Source organism: Rutidosis leptorrhynchoides, chromosome 1, assembly GCF_046630445.1.
Source record: "Rutidosis leptorrhynchoides isolate AG116_Rl617_1_P2 chromosome 1, CSIRO_AGI_Rlap_v1, whole genome shotgun sequence".
NCBI classification, from domain to species: Eukaryota; Viridiplantae; Streptophyta; class Magnoliopsida; order Asterales; family Asteraceae; genus Rutidosis; species Rutidosis leptorrhynchoides.
Genome location: NC_092333.1, coordinates 256425181 through 256444400, shown reverse-complemented (window position 1 = coordinate 256444400; position 19220 = coordinate 256425181).

Below are 19220 nucleotides of genomic sequence, written 5' to 3'. Positions count from 1 at the left end.
GTGTTCTTGGTTTCGGTTTTAACAAGAAAAGAAGAAGAGAAAAGAAGTTCAAGTTACTTACAACTTAGAGAGAAAAGAGAGAAAGTTGAAAGTGTTTTGTGTGTGTGTTTTGAAATGAGAGAAATGTGAGGATATTAGTGAGTGAAGTAGTAAAAAAAATGCAAACAAAACCTCTTAACACCTTGGAGGCCAACGGTTAGGAGGGAAAAAGGGGGGAGAGGATTAGTCCACTAGTTCTTCATGTGTTAAAGCTTAAAAGGTGGTTACAAGAGGTGCATGCATGGGGATTGTGTGGTAACTAGATTTCTCATGTATAAAACTAGCTAGTTGTAACTAAATGTGATACTTACATGTAAGAATGGGCTAGTAAGTCCATTAAAGAAGTAGGGTGGGCTTCTAAAGTCCATTAACACTAATGAAGGCCCAAGTTCAAGTAACAAACAAGTAAATCCAATAAAAGCCCAAGTAATTAACTAGTAACCTTAGTTAATTAAAATGATTAATAATATCAATCATGAATGTAAATAATATTCTAAAAATATAATTCGTGAAAGTTTCGTGTGTCACAAAGACGTTTCGGGCAATTAAAGTCAAGTACGGGCAATCATGGCAACATGTAAATGTAATAACATACATTCGTTTAATCACAAGTATTAATAATAACAATTATTAATAAATAAACGTTGGAAAATCCAGGGTCGTTACAATATGTATTAGGTTTATTTTATATAATTTTATTTGTTTTTAATTGATAGTTATAATAATACTAAAATATTGATAATAATAATAATAATAATGTTAAAAATAATAATAAAAATATTGTTAAGACTAATAGTAGTAGTAATAATAATAATAATAACAATAATAATAATAATAATAATAATAATAATAATAATAATAATAATAATAATAATAATAATAATAATAATAATAATAATAATAATAATAATAATAATAATAATAATAATAATAATAATAATAATTCTAAAAATGATAATTTTCATAAAAATGGTAATTTTTAATAAAGATACTTTGTTAATAATAAAAATTTTGAAAATGATAATTTAATGGTAATACTTAATAATAATATTAATAGTGATGATAATCCCAATACTCATTTTAATAATAATAATAATAATAATAATAATAATAATAATAATAATAATAATAATAATAATAATAAGTATAATAATAATAATAACATAACAATAACAATAATAATAATAATAAATATAATAATAAGCATAAGAATAAATGAACTTCCTAAAAAAAAATGTCTCAGGCCGGGCTCGAACCCATGACCTCTCGCTCAAGTACCAACACTCCAAGACCATTACTCCATCACTTCTTTTCTGTTATGACTTGAAAATAAAATTTATTTAACCACTCGATCACCGATTCCTCAATTATCAACTTCTTGGCCCAACTAAATATTTGGATACCCAACATAAAAAGAAGACTCGGCCTATTCAACATAACATGTAAACGGCCCAATACGAATAAAACTGATTCGCAAAACCCAAAAGTAATTCGCTGATGTGGTTTGTTTTTGGTAATATTGCGACAGCAGTGGGAGTACAGGGACTTCATCATCTTTGTCACGTACAAGATCATCATATTATTTTAACAGCCATCATCATCACACCTTGTTATTATATGGTTCATCATCAAGCTTTGTACATCATAATGATCATCTCATCATCATCAAACGATCACCATCATGTATATCGTGCATCATGTATCAACATCAATATCATAAAATCATAAATCTTACATCATCCTCTTCTTGAATCCTTTATCATCTTCCTATCTAACTTCGCTTATTATCATCATCAATGAGTCATCACTTCATACTATCTCGGCCCACCACAAAGGAAAAGAAAGAATAATGCGAAATTTAGTGTGGTCCAACAGATAATTCCATCCAAAAGAAATTCGGTTGGGTTAGGGTGGTTGAAGTGAGATTTTCTGCGATATAAACAACTAGAATTGGGGTTATGTGTTATTAGTATATGTCTGCCATTAAGCTCTAACTTGTCCCACTATATTCGGTATACAAAGAATTCACTAGGTAATAAAATATTACGATATTTTCGATGGAGTCCATTGGATATTATAATGGTTTTTGACAATCCATATCTTAAAATCATGCAACAACAAACAAAGGATGGTAGGGTTATACATGATAAATGTCAGTCACAATTCCAATTAAAAAGGCAAACTAATACCTTTGTAAATGGAATCTAACCACTTAGTAGTAATTCAAGTGGGGTTCGATTTAGAAATTGTCGTCCAAGAAAAAGAAAACAGCACGCTAGCTGTTACTTTTATTGTTTTTAATCTTTCAAGTGGTATTTGAATAGAGAAAAGGAAAAGCATAAAGTTTGTTGTATCATTATATAAATCAGAGTGTCACCATGTGCTTATCATTCTCCAGCTTTACCGATACATACAGCAATTTTTACAATACTTCATCTTCATCTCTTTAGAGGATAGGCATATTTCTGTAGTTATTATCATTACCCATGTTTGATCGAACAGTAGTAGTAGTAGTTATCTAATAGCAGCAGAAAAGTAATACTCAATAGCAATTTTCTAGTGGGTTTAAGTGATTGTTTTAAGATGACAGTTATAGTGTTCATGAAGAAGAAGGAAGAAGAGAGCGAAGAGTGGAAGAAAGAAGTAGGTGACGTATGTTGATGGTGTATTTCGGACAACAGACATCTAAAGTTGTAACACCCCGTTTTTCTCCATACATGATATATAGGTGTATTGTGTGGGTACGACTAGAGTTTGAAGGATTTGAGACGTGTTCGGGTGTTAAAGTCTTGTATGCGAGAAAATGAGTCAGGACACGTTGAGTGTCGCGGCGCGACAAAGGGAGCCGCGGCGCGGCGTTTCGAATAAATCCAGATCAGAAAGTGTGGTAAAGAAGGCACCAGACTCAGGCAAAGGTCGCGGCGCGACCATTAATGCCGCGGCGCGGCATACTGCACGGACTGGCATCAGATTCTTGTAATTTTAAATGAAGTTCAAGGGCAATTTGGTCTTTTCACGTTTGAGCCAGATTTGAGGATTTAATCTCATCCATTCATTTTATTTCTCATTTTAATTTCCCTTTTCTTTTCATTTTTCCTCTCAAACTCAAACACCCATTTGATTTCAAAGGGATTTTTGGAAAGGAAGGATCGGGAGTTGATCTTTGGCGTAGTTGACAAGTTTGTTCTCCTCGTTCTTAGCTACACGGTGATACTAGTGGTAAGCTCTAACTCCGAATTTCATTTTCGTGTTCATCATTCAAATTTGAGGCTTTTGGCTTGTATGTTCATAGATGGAACCCATTTAGTTGTTAATTGAAGATTAACACCAAGATTCGGGATTATAAGCGTTAAAGGTGGGTTTTGGGTTGGTTAATGATTTAACCATGTTTAAGACTTGTAAATGGTGTAAAATCACTAGCATTAGTGATTATTGGTGTTTTGGAGACTTTTAGGGTTTTCGTGGTTGACTAATTTTGACTAGAGTCAAAATTAGGGTTTGTTGAGGATTATGACCCGAATGTCAATTCGATGAGGTTTGTAAACTTAAAATGGATTAAGTTGAAGTATAAAACAGAGTTAAACATGCTTTGGTGTCAAAACTTGTAAATGGCGAGATTTTGACCTTATGGGTCAGAATTAGGGTTTATGGGCGATTTTGAGAACGATAAGCGTTTTACACTTGTGTTCGGGTCTAATTAGCATATTAGGACCATTATCACTTTTGTTAGTGATTATTGGTTAGTTTGGGCGCGGTTTGTCCTTGGAAGTGAATTTGGGTCGAAATTGCACTAAGTATCGAATTGGGTTGTTTGTAGATACAATCTAAGTGTGTTGTTGAATTTGTGATAATGGATTAGGTACTTTCCATTGACGAGTTGCGGATTATTTGGAAGCATTCATCAAGGCGACAAGATGAGTGTTAATATCCTATATGCATATGTATGTGTAAGATGGGTGCGGGTCGGGTGAAGGGGTTCATGGTTATAGAGCTCACTTCTCATATAGGTGTAATTGTTGGACTTGTGTATAGGTCCAATTGGCACGGTTGTGCATTTTGGTTGACCACGTTGGAGTGGTCCACACTTTGTGTGTACGTTATCACATGGGCGTGTGATGTGGACTTATATAACCCCAATGACGAAGGCTTAATATAGTGAGTGGAATGATTATACATGTGTATATAATGTATTTACTTGTACGAGGTTCGATGTGGGTTTAAGTTCGGGCGATCGATACCACATCGGGTCAATATATGATATGGGTTTAAAGTTCAGGCATTCGATACCATGTCATATAGGTGTGTGTGTGGGCGTGTAGTGTGGGTTAAAGTTTCGGCATTCGATACCACATTACACGTGACTGGTGGGTTTTAAGATCGGGCGATCGATATCACCCCGGGGTTAGTGATATATTTCGTTGTACACTAACGGTTGTTGGGAACACCGATGGGAAATTCAAAGTACCATTCCCTTGTACTTGGTTAACCATGGTTATTGCGTTGTAAGCGTAAGCATTTTATGTTATTCGAGTTATATATATATATATATATATATATATATATATATATATATATATATATATATATATATATATATATATATATATATATATATATTTTGTATACGTATAACGTTGTTTTGTCGTGATATAGCTAACCCTCCGGGTGTAGTTTATTGGCATTGTTCATATCATTGTTGGTGAACTTGTATTTTGTGGATGTATCTTTAGCTCATTGCTTAGTGATCTTACGGTATGCTTAGACTAGCTTGCCTTTATGCTTGGATGCTCAGGTATGCGGTATTTAGATATTTGTGTGGCGTGTCCATTTTATGCATATATATGTATGTAGTATATTCTCACTCACTAAGCGTTAGCTTACCCTCTCGTTGTTGATATTTTTATAGGTTCGCATGCTCGGCGACTCGGGTAAGCTTGGGGATTAGAGATCTTGGCTAGGTTGCTTAGAAGATCTTGCTTTTGTATTCGATTAGGATTTGGGTAGCGTAGTCCCAAATCACCATGCTCGGTTTTGTTGGAAACTAAACTAGTCGGGTCGTGTATGTCCGTTTGGACAATTAACTAATGTATTAAATGTTTTAAGGTTTATTAAACCTTCTATTGTATTAAAGATGTTTATGGAAACACAATTGGGACCTAAAGTATTATTTAATGCGTATTAAAAGGAAAATTTTTATGGTCCTGTTTTAATACGGGTTGGGTCGTTACAAGTGGTATCAGAGCATGGTCTAAGGGATTTAGGTGACTTGAGATAGGTGCCTAGACTTAGACTTTTGTGTGTGCTTAATTTGTTGCGGGACTTGTAGGATTACGGGTCAAAATGGGTTTAGTTAGTGCCTTGTTTGTAGGAGGACTAACGTTTATATTAATATGTGGATATTATTAATATGTGATTGCATTGTGTTTTGTTTATGTTTGCGTTGGCATATATCATCGAGCGAGGCGGTCGTTGTACTAATGAGCCGATACGGTGTGTATGCGTAATAAGGACTTGCAAACCTTATTACGGGTTCGTGTCTAGCAAGTGATGTACGACGAGTGTTTAGCAAGATGGGGCGGTGTTGTGTGTGTGCTTTATACGTTCGTGATCTAATCGCTTTTGCATTCCTTAGAATGGCGATGGGAAACGGGATCAAGATGAACGACGCGGAGTTTAACGCTAGAGTTGCGGCCGCCATTGCGGAGCAAATGAGTGCGTTTCCGGAAGAAATGGATAGGAAGTATTCTGAATCTCGGAGTAGTGGTGAAATGGAGCGTTGTCTTAAGAGCTTCATGAGGACTAAACCCCCGATGTATGACGGGAAACCGGATCCTTTGGTAAGCACAACTTGGATCTCAGATGTCGAAGGGTGTTTTCGTACTATTGAATGCCCTCCGGAGAGGAAGACGAGGCTCGCTACAAATTTGTTGCGGGGTAGGGCAAGGGATTGGTTGGATGGTAAGATCGATCTTGTCGGTGGTGAACCGTTTATGGTGTTATCATGGGAAGAGTTTAAGAAGGAATTCTTTGAGGAATTCCGAACTTCAGCCGATTTGTCGAAAATGCGTAATGAGTTGCGAAATTTGCAACAAGGTTCTATGTATTTGAATACTCTCAAGACGACCTTTATGGCGAAGGCTCGTTTTTGCCCAGAGTATTTGGAGAATGATCATTTGTTGATGCAGGATTTCTATCGAACCTTGAATGATGACTTGAAGAGTAAGATTAGCAGAGTCCAGGCGAAATTGTTTGCGGAGTTATTCGCCGTGGCTACAGGTTTCGAGTCGTATTCGCGATCGAAGGTTGGTGAACCTTCAAGTGAGAGAAGGGTTGTTTCGTATGGTGCTCCGAGTAAGAGGACTAAGGGTCCGAGTGTGAGCACGGGTGGTACGCGGACGGGTATACCGGATTCTAGTGCATCTAGATGTTACAATTGTGGCATGAGGGGTCACAAGTCTTGGGAATGTTCGGTACCAAAGGGTGATGGTATGGTGTGTTTCAATTGCCAAGAAGAAGGACATCGTAAGTCGGAATGTCCCAAGTTAGCGGGGACGGGTGCGGCAAGGAGACGTTAAGGTACGTTTCATTTTAATAAATATGTACTTTGATTATTTATTATGTGCCGTTGAATTTGAGTTTATTAGATGCATTGTGTTGTGCTTGTTATTGATATGGGTGACGTTCTTAATGGAAGTACCCTATGGTGACGTTTGGTTATTGGGCGAAGGGCGTAAGACTTGGTGCAACCAAGCATTCCTTAGTATTTGAGAAATGTTTCTACCAAGCCATGGAAATGGGTTTTGGTGTTCGGTTGTTAAGCACGTGTTCGCTTTTGTGTGGAGGTCGATGAACCGTGAGGTTCGTCGGGTGGATTGGAACCCGAAAAAGATCGGTTGTTTGATCTCGATGTATGTTGGTAAAGGAGTCTACGTGACGCTACATTAGGTGCCTCTTTTATACCTACTAGCGTGGTGTTCAACTTCGATTGTGTTGTGGTTACATTGTACTTAGGGTACCGGAGTGAAACCCTTAGGTACATGAGTGACTAGGTGGAAATTGACAAACTAGAGCAATTGGATGATTGCGAGGGTGTGGTTTGTGTAATCGTGGTACACTTTTTGTTCGAAGTGTTTAAGGATTGATTTAAATCCTTCGTGTGCTCAAGGCTGGAGCAAGATATGGGGATGGGTCGTGTGAGCCCAATTGTTGGTAAAGGTACCTTTGGTAGCAATGTACGGTTGTACAAAATGCGGTTATGGAACGTAGTCCAAGTGGGGGAGTTACACTCTCGCACGAGGAAATTTTAGTGTGAGGTTGCAGATGATGCTTTTGATAGATCCGGAATTCGTGTCGGGACCTAGTTTTGGTCGATTTGTAGTTGAGTACAATTTTGGTTAAATTGTACTTATGAATTTGGATTTGAAATATCACCGGGGGTGGTAATGTGGTGAATCTCGTTGGGAGATAATGGGCGTATTTAACGAGCAAGGTGAAATCCCTCGGTTAAGGGATGTGTGTGTCGGGTTCTCTTCTAAGAGAAATATTTTTTTGTGCCTATGGGCGTGATAGGTGGTTCTTGGTCGATCTTGTTAGCAATGTTTTATGCCTACGTATGGTTCGTGTGCGGGAGATTCCAAGTTGAGTGGAATGATTCTATGTATGCGTATATACTTAGTTTGCTTGTTGTATTGTGCCAAGTGCTATCCAATGGCGAGGATTCACTTTTCGTTGACCACGGTTGGAATGTGATAAGTAGTAAGTGTTATCCGTTAGGATTCGCTTTTCGTTGGCTACTTGTTGGTATGTGGAATGCGTTTTCGTTAGGAATCGCTTTGGTTTAGCCATGTGTGAGGCATGTGACGAGTGATTAATGTTTGACTTATCGCTCTTGGTCTGTCACATGTAGCTAGTTGGTTATGTGGCGAGTGATTAACGTTTGACCTATCGCTCTTCGTTGGCCACATGTGTGATTGAGGTAAGTGTTAACGTCTCGGTGGCACTTTTAGTCGGCCTCATCGGTCACGTGCGCGTTGCGATGGTTGGTGAGTGGTTAACGTTTGACCTACCGCTCTTCGTCGACCAACATCGAGTCGAATGTCGACATTGCGTATTGTTGTTGATGTGTGAACTATCGGTTGTTTATACGCCGATGGTGGGGTCGTGAGGACCATGTTGTATGATTAGTGATGCGATAGCCGTGTTTCGCTCACATGATGTTACGGGTGTGACAACAGTCGATTTTGTACGCCTTGAGATTAACGTTACCATAGTCATTTTGGGCGTTATCGGTCTTAATCGTTTGTTATGATGTTACGGTAGTTGCGTATTGGTTGAATTGCGCACTACAAGGGATGTTTAGTGATGAGTATTATCCGTAAGGATTTGCTTAAATTCGGTCTTCTTCGGTTTGATGGTTGACCTTGTCTTGGTTTGTGGTTGTTACTAGCGATGTACTTGGTATGGTACGCTAGGAGTTGAAACCTTGGTACGAAATTTGTTGAGTTTTTCCCGATGTGAGGGATTGAGTTAGTGCTAGTGCTCGGAATTGTGGAATTTGATAAATCGCGGGTGACGATTTAGTTGTTAAGGGTAACTCTTTGAGAAGAATTGTCTAAGGGATCGTTGTAGATTTCGGTTGTTGGGTGTATTGTACGTCTCAGAATGCGAGCAGGTGTGTAATTTGTCATTTGGTTAACCTTCGGGTTAGTGAAATTGTGGTAGAAGTTGGTTCGGAATACATGTTCGGGAACCATTGAGTGTGGGTCCGTTGGGTTTGTGACTAGGATCACGAGGACGTGATCGAAATTAAGTGGGGGAGAGTTGTAACACCCCGTTTTTCTCCGTACATGATATATAGGTGTATTGTGTGGGTATGACTAGAGTTTGAACGATTTGAGACGTGTTCGGGTGTTAAAGTCTTGTATGCGAGAAAATGAGTCAGGACACGTTGAGTGTCGCGACGCGACAAAGGGAGCCGCGGCACGGCGTTTTGAATAAATCCAGATCAGAAAGTGTGGTAAAGAAGGCACCAGACTCAGGCAAAGGTCGCGGAGCGACCATTAATGCCGCGGCGCGACATACTGCACGGACTGGCACCAGATTCTTGTAATTTTAAATGAAGTTCAAGGGCAATTTGGTCTTTTCGTGTTTGAGCCAGATTTGAGGATTTAACCTCATCCATTCATTTCATTTCTCATTTTAATTTCCCTTTTCTTTTTATTTTTCCTCTCAAACTCAAACACCCATTTGATTTCAAAAGGATTTTTGGAAAGGAAGGATCAGGAGTTGATCTTTGGCGTAGTTGACAAGTTTGTTCTCCTCATTCTTAGCTACACGGTGATACTAGTGGTAAGCTCTAACTCCGAATTTCATTTTCGTGTTCATCATTCAAATTTGAGGCTTTTGGCTTGTATGTTCATAGATGGAACCCATTTAGTTGTTAATTGAAGATTAACACTAAGATTCGGGTTTATAAGCGTTAAAGGCGGGTTTTGGGTTGGTTAATGATTTAACCATGTTTAAGACTTGTAAATGGTGTACAATCACTAGCATTAGTGATTATTGGTGTTTTGAAGACTTTTAGGGTTTTCGTGGTTGACTAATTTTGACTAGAGTCAAAATTAGGGTTTGTTGAGGATTATGACCCGAATGTCGATTCAATGAGGTTTGTAAACTTAAAATGGATTAAGTTGAAGTATAAAACCGAGTTAAACATGTTTTGGTGTCAAAACTTGTAAATGGTGAGATTTTGACCTTATGGGTCAAAATTAGGGTTTATGGGCGATTTTGAGAACGATAAGTGTTTCACACTTGTGTTCGGGTCTAATTGGCATATTAGGACCATTATCACTTGTGTTAGTGATTATTGGTTAGTTTGGGCTCCGTTTGTCCTTGGAAGTGCATTTGGGTCGAAATTGCACTAAGTGTCGAATTAGGTTGGTTTGTAGATACAATCTAAGTGTGTTGTTGAATTTGTGATAATGGATTAGGTACTTTCCATTGACGAGTTGCGGATTATTTGGAAGCATTTATCAAGGCGACAAGGTGAGTGTTAATATCCTATATGCATATGTATGTGTAGGATGGGTGCGGGTCAGGTGAAGGGGTTCTCCGTTAAGAGCTCACTTCTCGTATAGGTGGAATTGTTGGACTTGTGTATAGGTACAATTGGCACGGTTGTGCATTTTGGTTGACCACGTTGGCGAGGTGCACACTTTGTGTGTACGTTATCACAGGGACGTGTGATGTGAACTTATATAACCCCAATGACGAAGGGTTAATATAGTGAGTGGAATGATTATACATGTGTATATAATGTATTTACTTGTACGATGTTCGATGTGGGTTTAAGTTCGGGCGATCGATACCACATCGCGTCAATATATGATATGGGTTTAAAGTTTGGGCGTTCGATACCATGTCATATAGGTGTGTGTGTGGGTGTGTAGTGTGGGTAAAAGTTCGGGCGTTCGATACCACATTACACGTGACGGGTGGGTTTTAAGTTCTGGCGATCGATACCACCTAGGGGTTAGTGATATATTTCGTTGTACACTAACGATTGTTGGGAACACCGATGGGAAATTCGAAGTACCATTCCCTTGTACTTGGTTAACCATGGTTATTGCGTTGTAAGCGTAAGCATTTTATGTTATTCGAGTTATATATATATATATATATATATATATATATATATATATATATATATATATATATATATATATATATATATATATATTTTGTATACGTATAACGTTGTTTTGTCGTGATATAGCTAACCCTCCGGGTGTAGTTTATTGGCATTGTTCATATCGTTGTTGGTGAACTTGTATTTTGTGGATGTATCTTTAGCTCATTTCTTAGTGATCTTAATGGATGCTTAGACTAGCTTGCCTTTATGCTTGGATGCTCCGGTATGCGGTATTTGGATATTTGTGTGGCGTTTCCATTTTATGCATATATATGTATGTAGTATATTCTCACTCACTAAGCGTTAGCTTACCCTCTCATTTTGATATTTTTATAGGTTCGCATGCTCGGCGACTCGGGTAAGCTTGGGGATTAGAGATCTTGGCTAGGTTGCTTAGAAGATCTTGCTTTTGTATTCGATTAGGATTTGGGTAGCGTAGTCCCAAATCACCATGCTCGGTTTTGTTGGAAACTAAACTAGTCAGGTCGTGTATGTTCGTTTGGACAATTAACTAATGTATTAAATGTTTTAAGGTTTATTAAACCTTCTATTGTATTAAAGATGTTTATGGAAACACAATTGGGACCTAAAGTATTATTTAACGCGTATTAAAAGGAAAATTTTTTATGGGCCGGTTTTAATACGGGTTGGGTCGTTACAAAAGCGTTCATGAATTTTTTTATGGCTGCAGCTGTTCAGGTCGAAGGTTAGAACAGAAACAGAATAAGAGTGACGGTTTTGTATGGCAATAGTGGTGAAGGTGTCGGTTTGCAATGGTGTTTTAAGAATGATGGATGTGATTATAAAGATGGTTGTAATGAAGGTGATGGTTTGGGTTTTAAATGGAACAAGATTGTAGCAGTGGTCGTAATCTCAGGTGAGTTTTGGGTCGAGCTGTATGGATATAAATTGGACACATTTATCGAATATTTGTAAGAGATAGTACCAGTATTAATTCAAGTAAATGGGTGTTGGTTTGTTGAATTTCTGTTTAAGACAGAAAAGGAGAAAGATAGATAGGTAGAAGGTTGTAGTATGGTGAGATGATGATGGTTCGGTTGGTATGATGTAGGCAGGGAAAAGAAACAAGAATATAAGGTGAATGTATCAATATCATTGAATATTTCCCTTGGTTTATAGCGTAACTGAATCGACAGGAAGATCATACCCAGTACAGAAATAATAATAAAATGAAATGGTGAAAGGGAGTTCAAACTGATTTTGGATTCATTCATGTGTTTGGATTCCTAATTGATACGAATTTGATAACTGGAATCAATTCACATCAGATTGATAATGATATGTAATAGAAAATACGTATTTATTTGTATTTATACATATATATAAAACAGTGTTTGTACTTATATTCATATCTGTATGTATACCTATATATTCGTCTATATATATATATATATATATATATATATATATATATATATATATATATATATATATATATATATATATATATATATATATATATATATATATATCTGATTCTTAAATTTTTATAAAACAATTATCTTTTAATACTATTGATAATTAATAATTAATAATAATATTATTTATAATAATAATAGAGATAATACTAATCTTAGTGATAAAATAATTAACAACATCAATTAATACGAATAATAATAATACAGATAAAAGAACAAAATATATATATAATGATAATAATAATAATAATGATGATAATAATAAATCAACTAAGTTCCTTTTGAATAATTATTTATTATATATTATTTTATTTTACAATATTAATTATAATACTTACATCATATTATATTCTTTCAAATATATATGTACTTATATATATTTAAAATATATACATATCTATTTACAAGTAATTGTTCGTGAATCGTCGGAAATAGTCATAGGTCAAATTAATCCAACTAGATAGTTCAAAATTTTTAAGACTCCACATTACAGACTTTGGTTATCGTGTCGAGATCATATGAAATTAAGTTTAAATTTGGTTAAAAATTTCCGGGTCGTCACAGTACCTACCCGTTAAAGAAATTTCGTCCCGAAATTTGAGTGGGGTAGTCATGGCTAACAATAAAAAAGTTTTTATAACGAATATAAGTTGGTAATTAGAGTTTTATCATTATTGATAAATATAGATAAAACAATTCGATTATTCGAAGCGTATGAGTGAAGTTATCACAAAAGAGTGAATTGGAGAGATAAAGTTTCGTCTTAACTTTTGATGTTGTCTTGGTTGAATTTCGGAATTCAAGGAATTTAAAGAAAATCTTCGAAATCTAAAAGATTTGATTCTTCGGCGAGTAAGGAAATTAAGATCTCTGTAATTAAATACGGTGATCTGCCTCGATTACTGTGTCTGATATTTCAATTATAAATTTAACTCCTCCGTTCCATTTTTCTCACCATTCCAATGCTTCCTTTCTTAGTTCATACATCCAAAAGATTGTGAAAATACTTAATCCAGTTCTAATCCTTGATACTTTCCTAACCTTCATATCTGTCATTCTTCTTTTCAATCTTCCACCAAAAAAAATCTGTTTACTTTTACTTTTACCTTGGGGTGATACTATTCGTAATTATACCGTGTCTTTATATGGGTATTCGTATTAATATCCACGGTTTGTAACCTCCGTGTTGTTATTGGGCTTTATATTTTCTCTTATATTTTGGAGCTCTTTGCCTTTTTATTCTCTTCTCGACTCTAAATACAACAAGTAATGGTCCAGTATTCGTAGGTATGGTGTTTCGAGTGGACATGGGTAATGTTCTGAGAGAGATTGTAATAGCACGATCTTAATTGGTTAAATTACCAGAATTCAAGAGAAAAGATAGAACTATCAAGAATTTATGTTCTTGTTATGTTCGGAGATTAGATAGAATGTAAGAGTCGTGTAACATGGCACATGATGATGTTAGGTGAAAGGATTCGAAACTAATCATCCGGACGATGTCCATATTGATTACAAACGAATTACAACAGTTGATAACATCGCGAGGTACTTGACCTCTATATGATACATTTTACAAAACGTTACATTTATTCTTAAAAGGCAATCTATCATTACATCAGAAATTGATATATTCGTCTAGCATTTCACAATATCCAAAAGACCTATGTTGTCATTTACTTAATAATAGTCTTTAATGATCATCAATGACTCGTATGCAACGTTCTTATATCATGGCTTAAAAGGTCCCAACTAGCATCTTTAATATGAGCTAATGCACAGCGGAAGACTTAATTCATACCTGAGAATAACATGCTTTAAAACGTCAACATAAAGTTGATGAGATATATAGGTTTAATGCCGGCAGCGATATAAATATAGACCACAAGATTTCATATGTAAACATTTTAATAAAAGTATTCTAAGTGGTTGAGCACTTGGTAACCATACTTAACATTTAATCACGTCGCATATTCCCTTTATTATGAAATCTTACTACACCGTACCAAGTGTAGTCACAAAACGAAGTACTGTGCAACCGTTGAATACTGGTCGTCCAGTCCGGTTGGGGTTGTCCGGCCCGATAGATCTATCAACAGGATTCACGTTTACAATACCGCTGTAAATAACAGTTACCAAGCTACAGGGAAGTATGCCAGTGGTACAACTCAACGTAGAATATATTTTTCAGTTACTTGTGTCCATAACGTAAAACATAAAATACATGTATTCTCATCCCGAAATACTTAGAGTTTAAAAGTGGGACTATATACTCACCCAATGTATTTTGTAGTAAAAATACATATAACACCACTGATCAAATATAAGGTTGGCCTCGGATTCACGAACCTAATTAATTATATTTTTATATATTGGTTAATATCTATTTAACAAATAAAGTCAATTTATAGTGTACCAATCCTAATGCTCGAGACTAATATGTAAAAGTTAACAGAAATTCATTTGACTCAAAATGATTTCCAAAAATTTATACATAAATAAATATTGTCATTTTATATTTTTAAATATTTAATAAAATTTATTTATAGTAAATAACAATATAATTCATTTGTTAATAAATAATATTTTATATACAAAAATATATTAAAATGATGAATTAATATTTTATAATAATATTTCCCTTAAGAATAATATATTTATTTAAAATGATAAATTTTATTAATAAATTGATAATTTACATAATAATAATTTAATATTAATATTAATAACAAAAATGATAAATTGATAATTTTATTGATTATAATAATCAAAATAATATTTTGATAGTTTTTGACTAAAATATTAACTGATTTTAGTTATTAACATAAATAATCTTAATAATAATAATCATAATGATAATAATAACAAAAATAATATTTTTAATAAAGATAATAATTAATAGTTTTAATAATAATAACAATTAAAATAATAATTTTACATTTGTTGGTAAAAATATTAGTTACTAATAATATTAAAATTATAAAAATATTAATGATAGTAATTATAATAACGATGATTTTAACGATGACGTAAAAATAAAAATATTCATTTTTAACCATTTGTACAAAAGTGCAATTGACTATATCTTCAAATCCGTCCGTCGAATTCATTCGACATCTAAATGAAAAGTTTATAGTTTTTCGCCACCTTTCCAAAAACATATATATCATATACCTTATTTTAAACGCAGGAGTAACTAATTCAGATTCTATCCTGATGTATATTTTGACAAAAATAAATAAATAAACAGGCTTGATCCTAAATTCTCGAGCACTAGTCTGGGACACATTAAAAGTAAATAAAAGTTAAGTTTAGAGTGCTCACGTATCAATATTGAGATTCAATATTGCAGGAAAGAATATAAACACCCCGAAGACGATAAATATTAGTTTAATTCATGAGCAAAACCCCCTATCCATACCCATAACTTCCATAGCTATGACCCATAATCTCCTTAGTTTTATCCCACTCATGAAACCAGTTTTGGAACACTTGGGCGGAACCCCGTCTTATTAATTTTGTGTATATTTGATACTGATGGCGCTCCTAATCGTAAGATTAATACTCTTAATCTTATCCTTATTAATAATAATAATAATAATAATAAGATTAATAAATTTTTAATAATAATAATTATTATTATATAAATCTATACGAAGTGTTTTATGAAAGAAGTAAAGAAAAAGGTATAAGAGTGTGTGCGTGTGTGGTTATGAATTGAATAAAAAGAACATAATGCATCGAGTATTTAAAGCATGAATCTAAAATTAGTCCTCCAGCTGTCCAACACTCAGTTTCAAGGATCCGATGTTTTAATTATTTATATATTAATATATTTAATTTTTTATAATTAATTAAATATTATATTATATTTATGTTAAGGGTAAAAATATAATTTTTACAAAAATTACTTTTACGTTGTCACTCACTAAAGTCCCGGTCCCGGTTTTCCAAATAAAGTTTCGTATGTTAAGAAAACTAACAGTTTACATTTTGGGACTCGTACCTTTATCAAAATAATGGCTTTTAAATTAAAAAAAAACAATCCCACTAAAAATGTAACTTAACCCTTTTGAATATTGTGGTAATTTACTCGTATAATTCAAAGTTTAATTATTTGTCAAAATATTTTTTTTAAATTGAAAACGTTTAATATTTGTTTTGTACAATACATATATATATATATATATATATATATATATATATATATATATATATATATATATATATATATATATATATATATATATATATATATATTAACACATATACACATAAATGTTCGTGAATCGTCAGGCTTGGTTAAAGGGTAACTAATCATCCGAATAACAATTTCAAACTTTCTAGACTCAACTTTAGGGTTTTTGCTTATCGTGTCGGAACCATATAGAGATTAGAGTTTAAATTTGGTCGGAAATTTCCGGGTCGTTACAGTACCCACCCGTTAAAGAAATTTCGTCCCCGAAATTTGGTAGAGGTTGTCATAAGTAACTATAAGAGGGTTTTTATGACGAATATGAGGTAATAATAGAGTTTTATCATTATCGGAAGATATGGATGAAACGATTCGATCATGTGAAGCGCACGAGTAAAGCTATCACAAAAGAATGAAATGAGCGAATATGGAATTGTTTTAACCGATGACGTGACTAGAATTGATTTCCGGAATTTTACGAAATTTAAAGAAAATCTTTTGTAATAAGATTTGATTCTTCGGCGATTTAGGAAACAGGATCTCCTTTGATTTAATGCGGAAAATCTATTGCGATTTCTTTGTCGGATATTTCACTATAAATTTACCTCCTTCCCTTTCTTACTTCCCACATCTTCTATTCTTTCTCTTTAGTTCCTATTTTAAGACATTCGTTAATATGCTCCATCCAATCCTGATTTTTATTATACTTCTAACTTTCATATCCTTTATTCTTCTTTTTCATCTTCCACCAGAAGAATCTATTCACTTTTATAATTTCTTTGGAATTATAATGTTTTTAATTCTCCCGTGTCCTTACGTTGCAATACGTATTGATATGCACGGTTTGTAGTTTCAGGGTTGTTGTTAGGTTTTATATCTTCCCTTATATTTCGATGTTCCTACTCCTGTCCCTTAAAATCATTGTCATCCACAGTTAATGCTCTCTCTTATTTGCTGTGGTTTATGTTCCTATTTCTATTCCGAGGTTTTGTCCCTTCGTTTCTTCTTCCCGTCCTCGAGCCAAGCGAACAATGGTCCGAAATTCGCAGGTAGGAAATTTGGAATGAACCTAGCTATTGGTTTTTAGAATGAAATTGTAAGGGCACGATCTTGATTCGTTAAATTACTCGAATATTCCGGAAAAATAGAACTATCAAGGTGATACGTTCTAATATGTTTGGAGACTTGATAGAATGTAAGAGCCGTGTAACATGGCACATGATGACGGTACTGTGAATCATCACATTCCATTAGAAACTTAACATGACTTACTGTAATATAATGAAGTTGATCAAGTTTCATTATATTATACTAATTCATGCATCAGTTTCCAACACTGCTTCAGAACATTCCTATTTTAAACTCGAAGGTTTCAGAATTTAGAAACTAACACAGTTTCTTTTATTTTATGATACAGATATTACGGAGAGGTACATGATCGCAGATAAGAATAGTTGTGGAAATATTTTCAGAATTATGGAGAATATGTATAATGAAAATATGAAGATATCTTATAATATCTAAGATAAAATGATGATGAAGAATATCATCTTGAAAAGTTGAGAATAAGGAGTAGAGTTCTTACTAACGGTTTCAGCAGGCACTGGATCACTTGGATCCTTTGAAGACAAGTTCTGTTTTCATGATTTGTTCACGGTCTCCTTCATACTTTGCTCAATCCGTTTTCCAGTTCCAAACCTTCTCTTTTTCTCAGCTTTACCACCTTACTATTCTTTGTCATCAAACTTTTGACTGTTAAAGTCGTTTATGGTTTTTGCTGCTTAATTAGCATTCCAAGAACTACTTCACAGTTCAGGATGTTTTTCAAAAACTTCATATTCGAAGTATGAGATTCTTAGGGATAAACGTGTTTGGTATAACTGGGAGAATTTCTACGAGATTTTCAAAGTACAGATTTGCGGATTTCTCCAAAAAGATAATGAGTTGCTGGTACATCTGCTGATGATGTTATGAAATATAAAAGGTTCTCTGATAACGACGGCAAAAGAACAAGGTATAAATTTCGAGATTTTAAGAAAAGTAGTCTTTCTAGGGAGTCGAAGTGGAGCTGTGACAAAATTTAGCTTCTTGGAAAGGAATTGTAAGATTGTTTTTGCTAATAAAGGATAAGGAATTCGACGCGAATACGTTTTAACTATATCTTTGGTTTCGAATGTTTTTCAGGTGCATAACTATATGCATAAATCTTTCTTTCGTAGACAAGGTGCGGCTGGTTCAACTTCTCGATCGAGGTGTTTTCAAAAATCACGAAAAGATTTTGAATACGAATTGTAATTGCTAAGATACGAATGAGGTTTAGGATAAAATCAAGTGGCAAACTTGAAGATTAGTTTAGTTTCATATGTTATAGTCAATATTTTAATTCATTTTACTTGTCCATAGTTAGCAGTCTGTTAGTCCGATTGTCCAATGGTTCATATATAAATTAGATATATAATATTCAAATTACTTAATACGTATCGTGACCCGTGTACCGGTCTCGGTGTCGATCACAACTCAAAGTATATATATATTTTGGAATCAACTCCGACCCTGTATAGCCAACTCCCACCTTCACGTATAGAGTGTCTACGGTTGTTCCGAAATATATATATAGATGGGTCAATATGATAAATCGAAACCTTGTATACGTGTCCCGTTATTTAAATGCGTAAATTAAATAAATATATATCATGACCCATGCACCGTGTTGTCTCAGAATTAATCCGACGTATTGCGTACATGTATCCCGACTTAAAAATGCATAAAAGTAAATAACAGAAATTAAATGACGATAAATAAAATTGCGAGAATGTAAATTGCGATAAATTAAATGTTAATCAGTTAGCTGGGAACA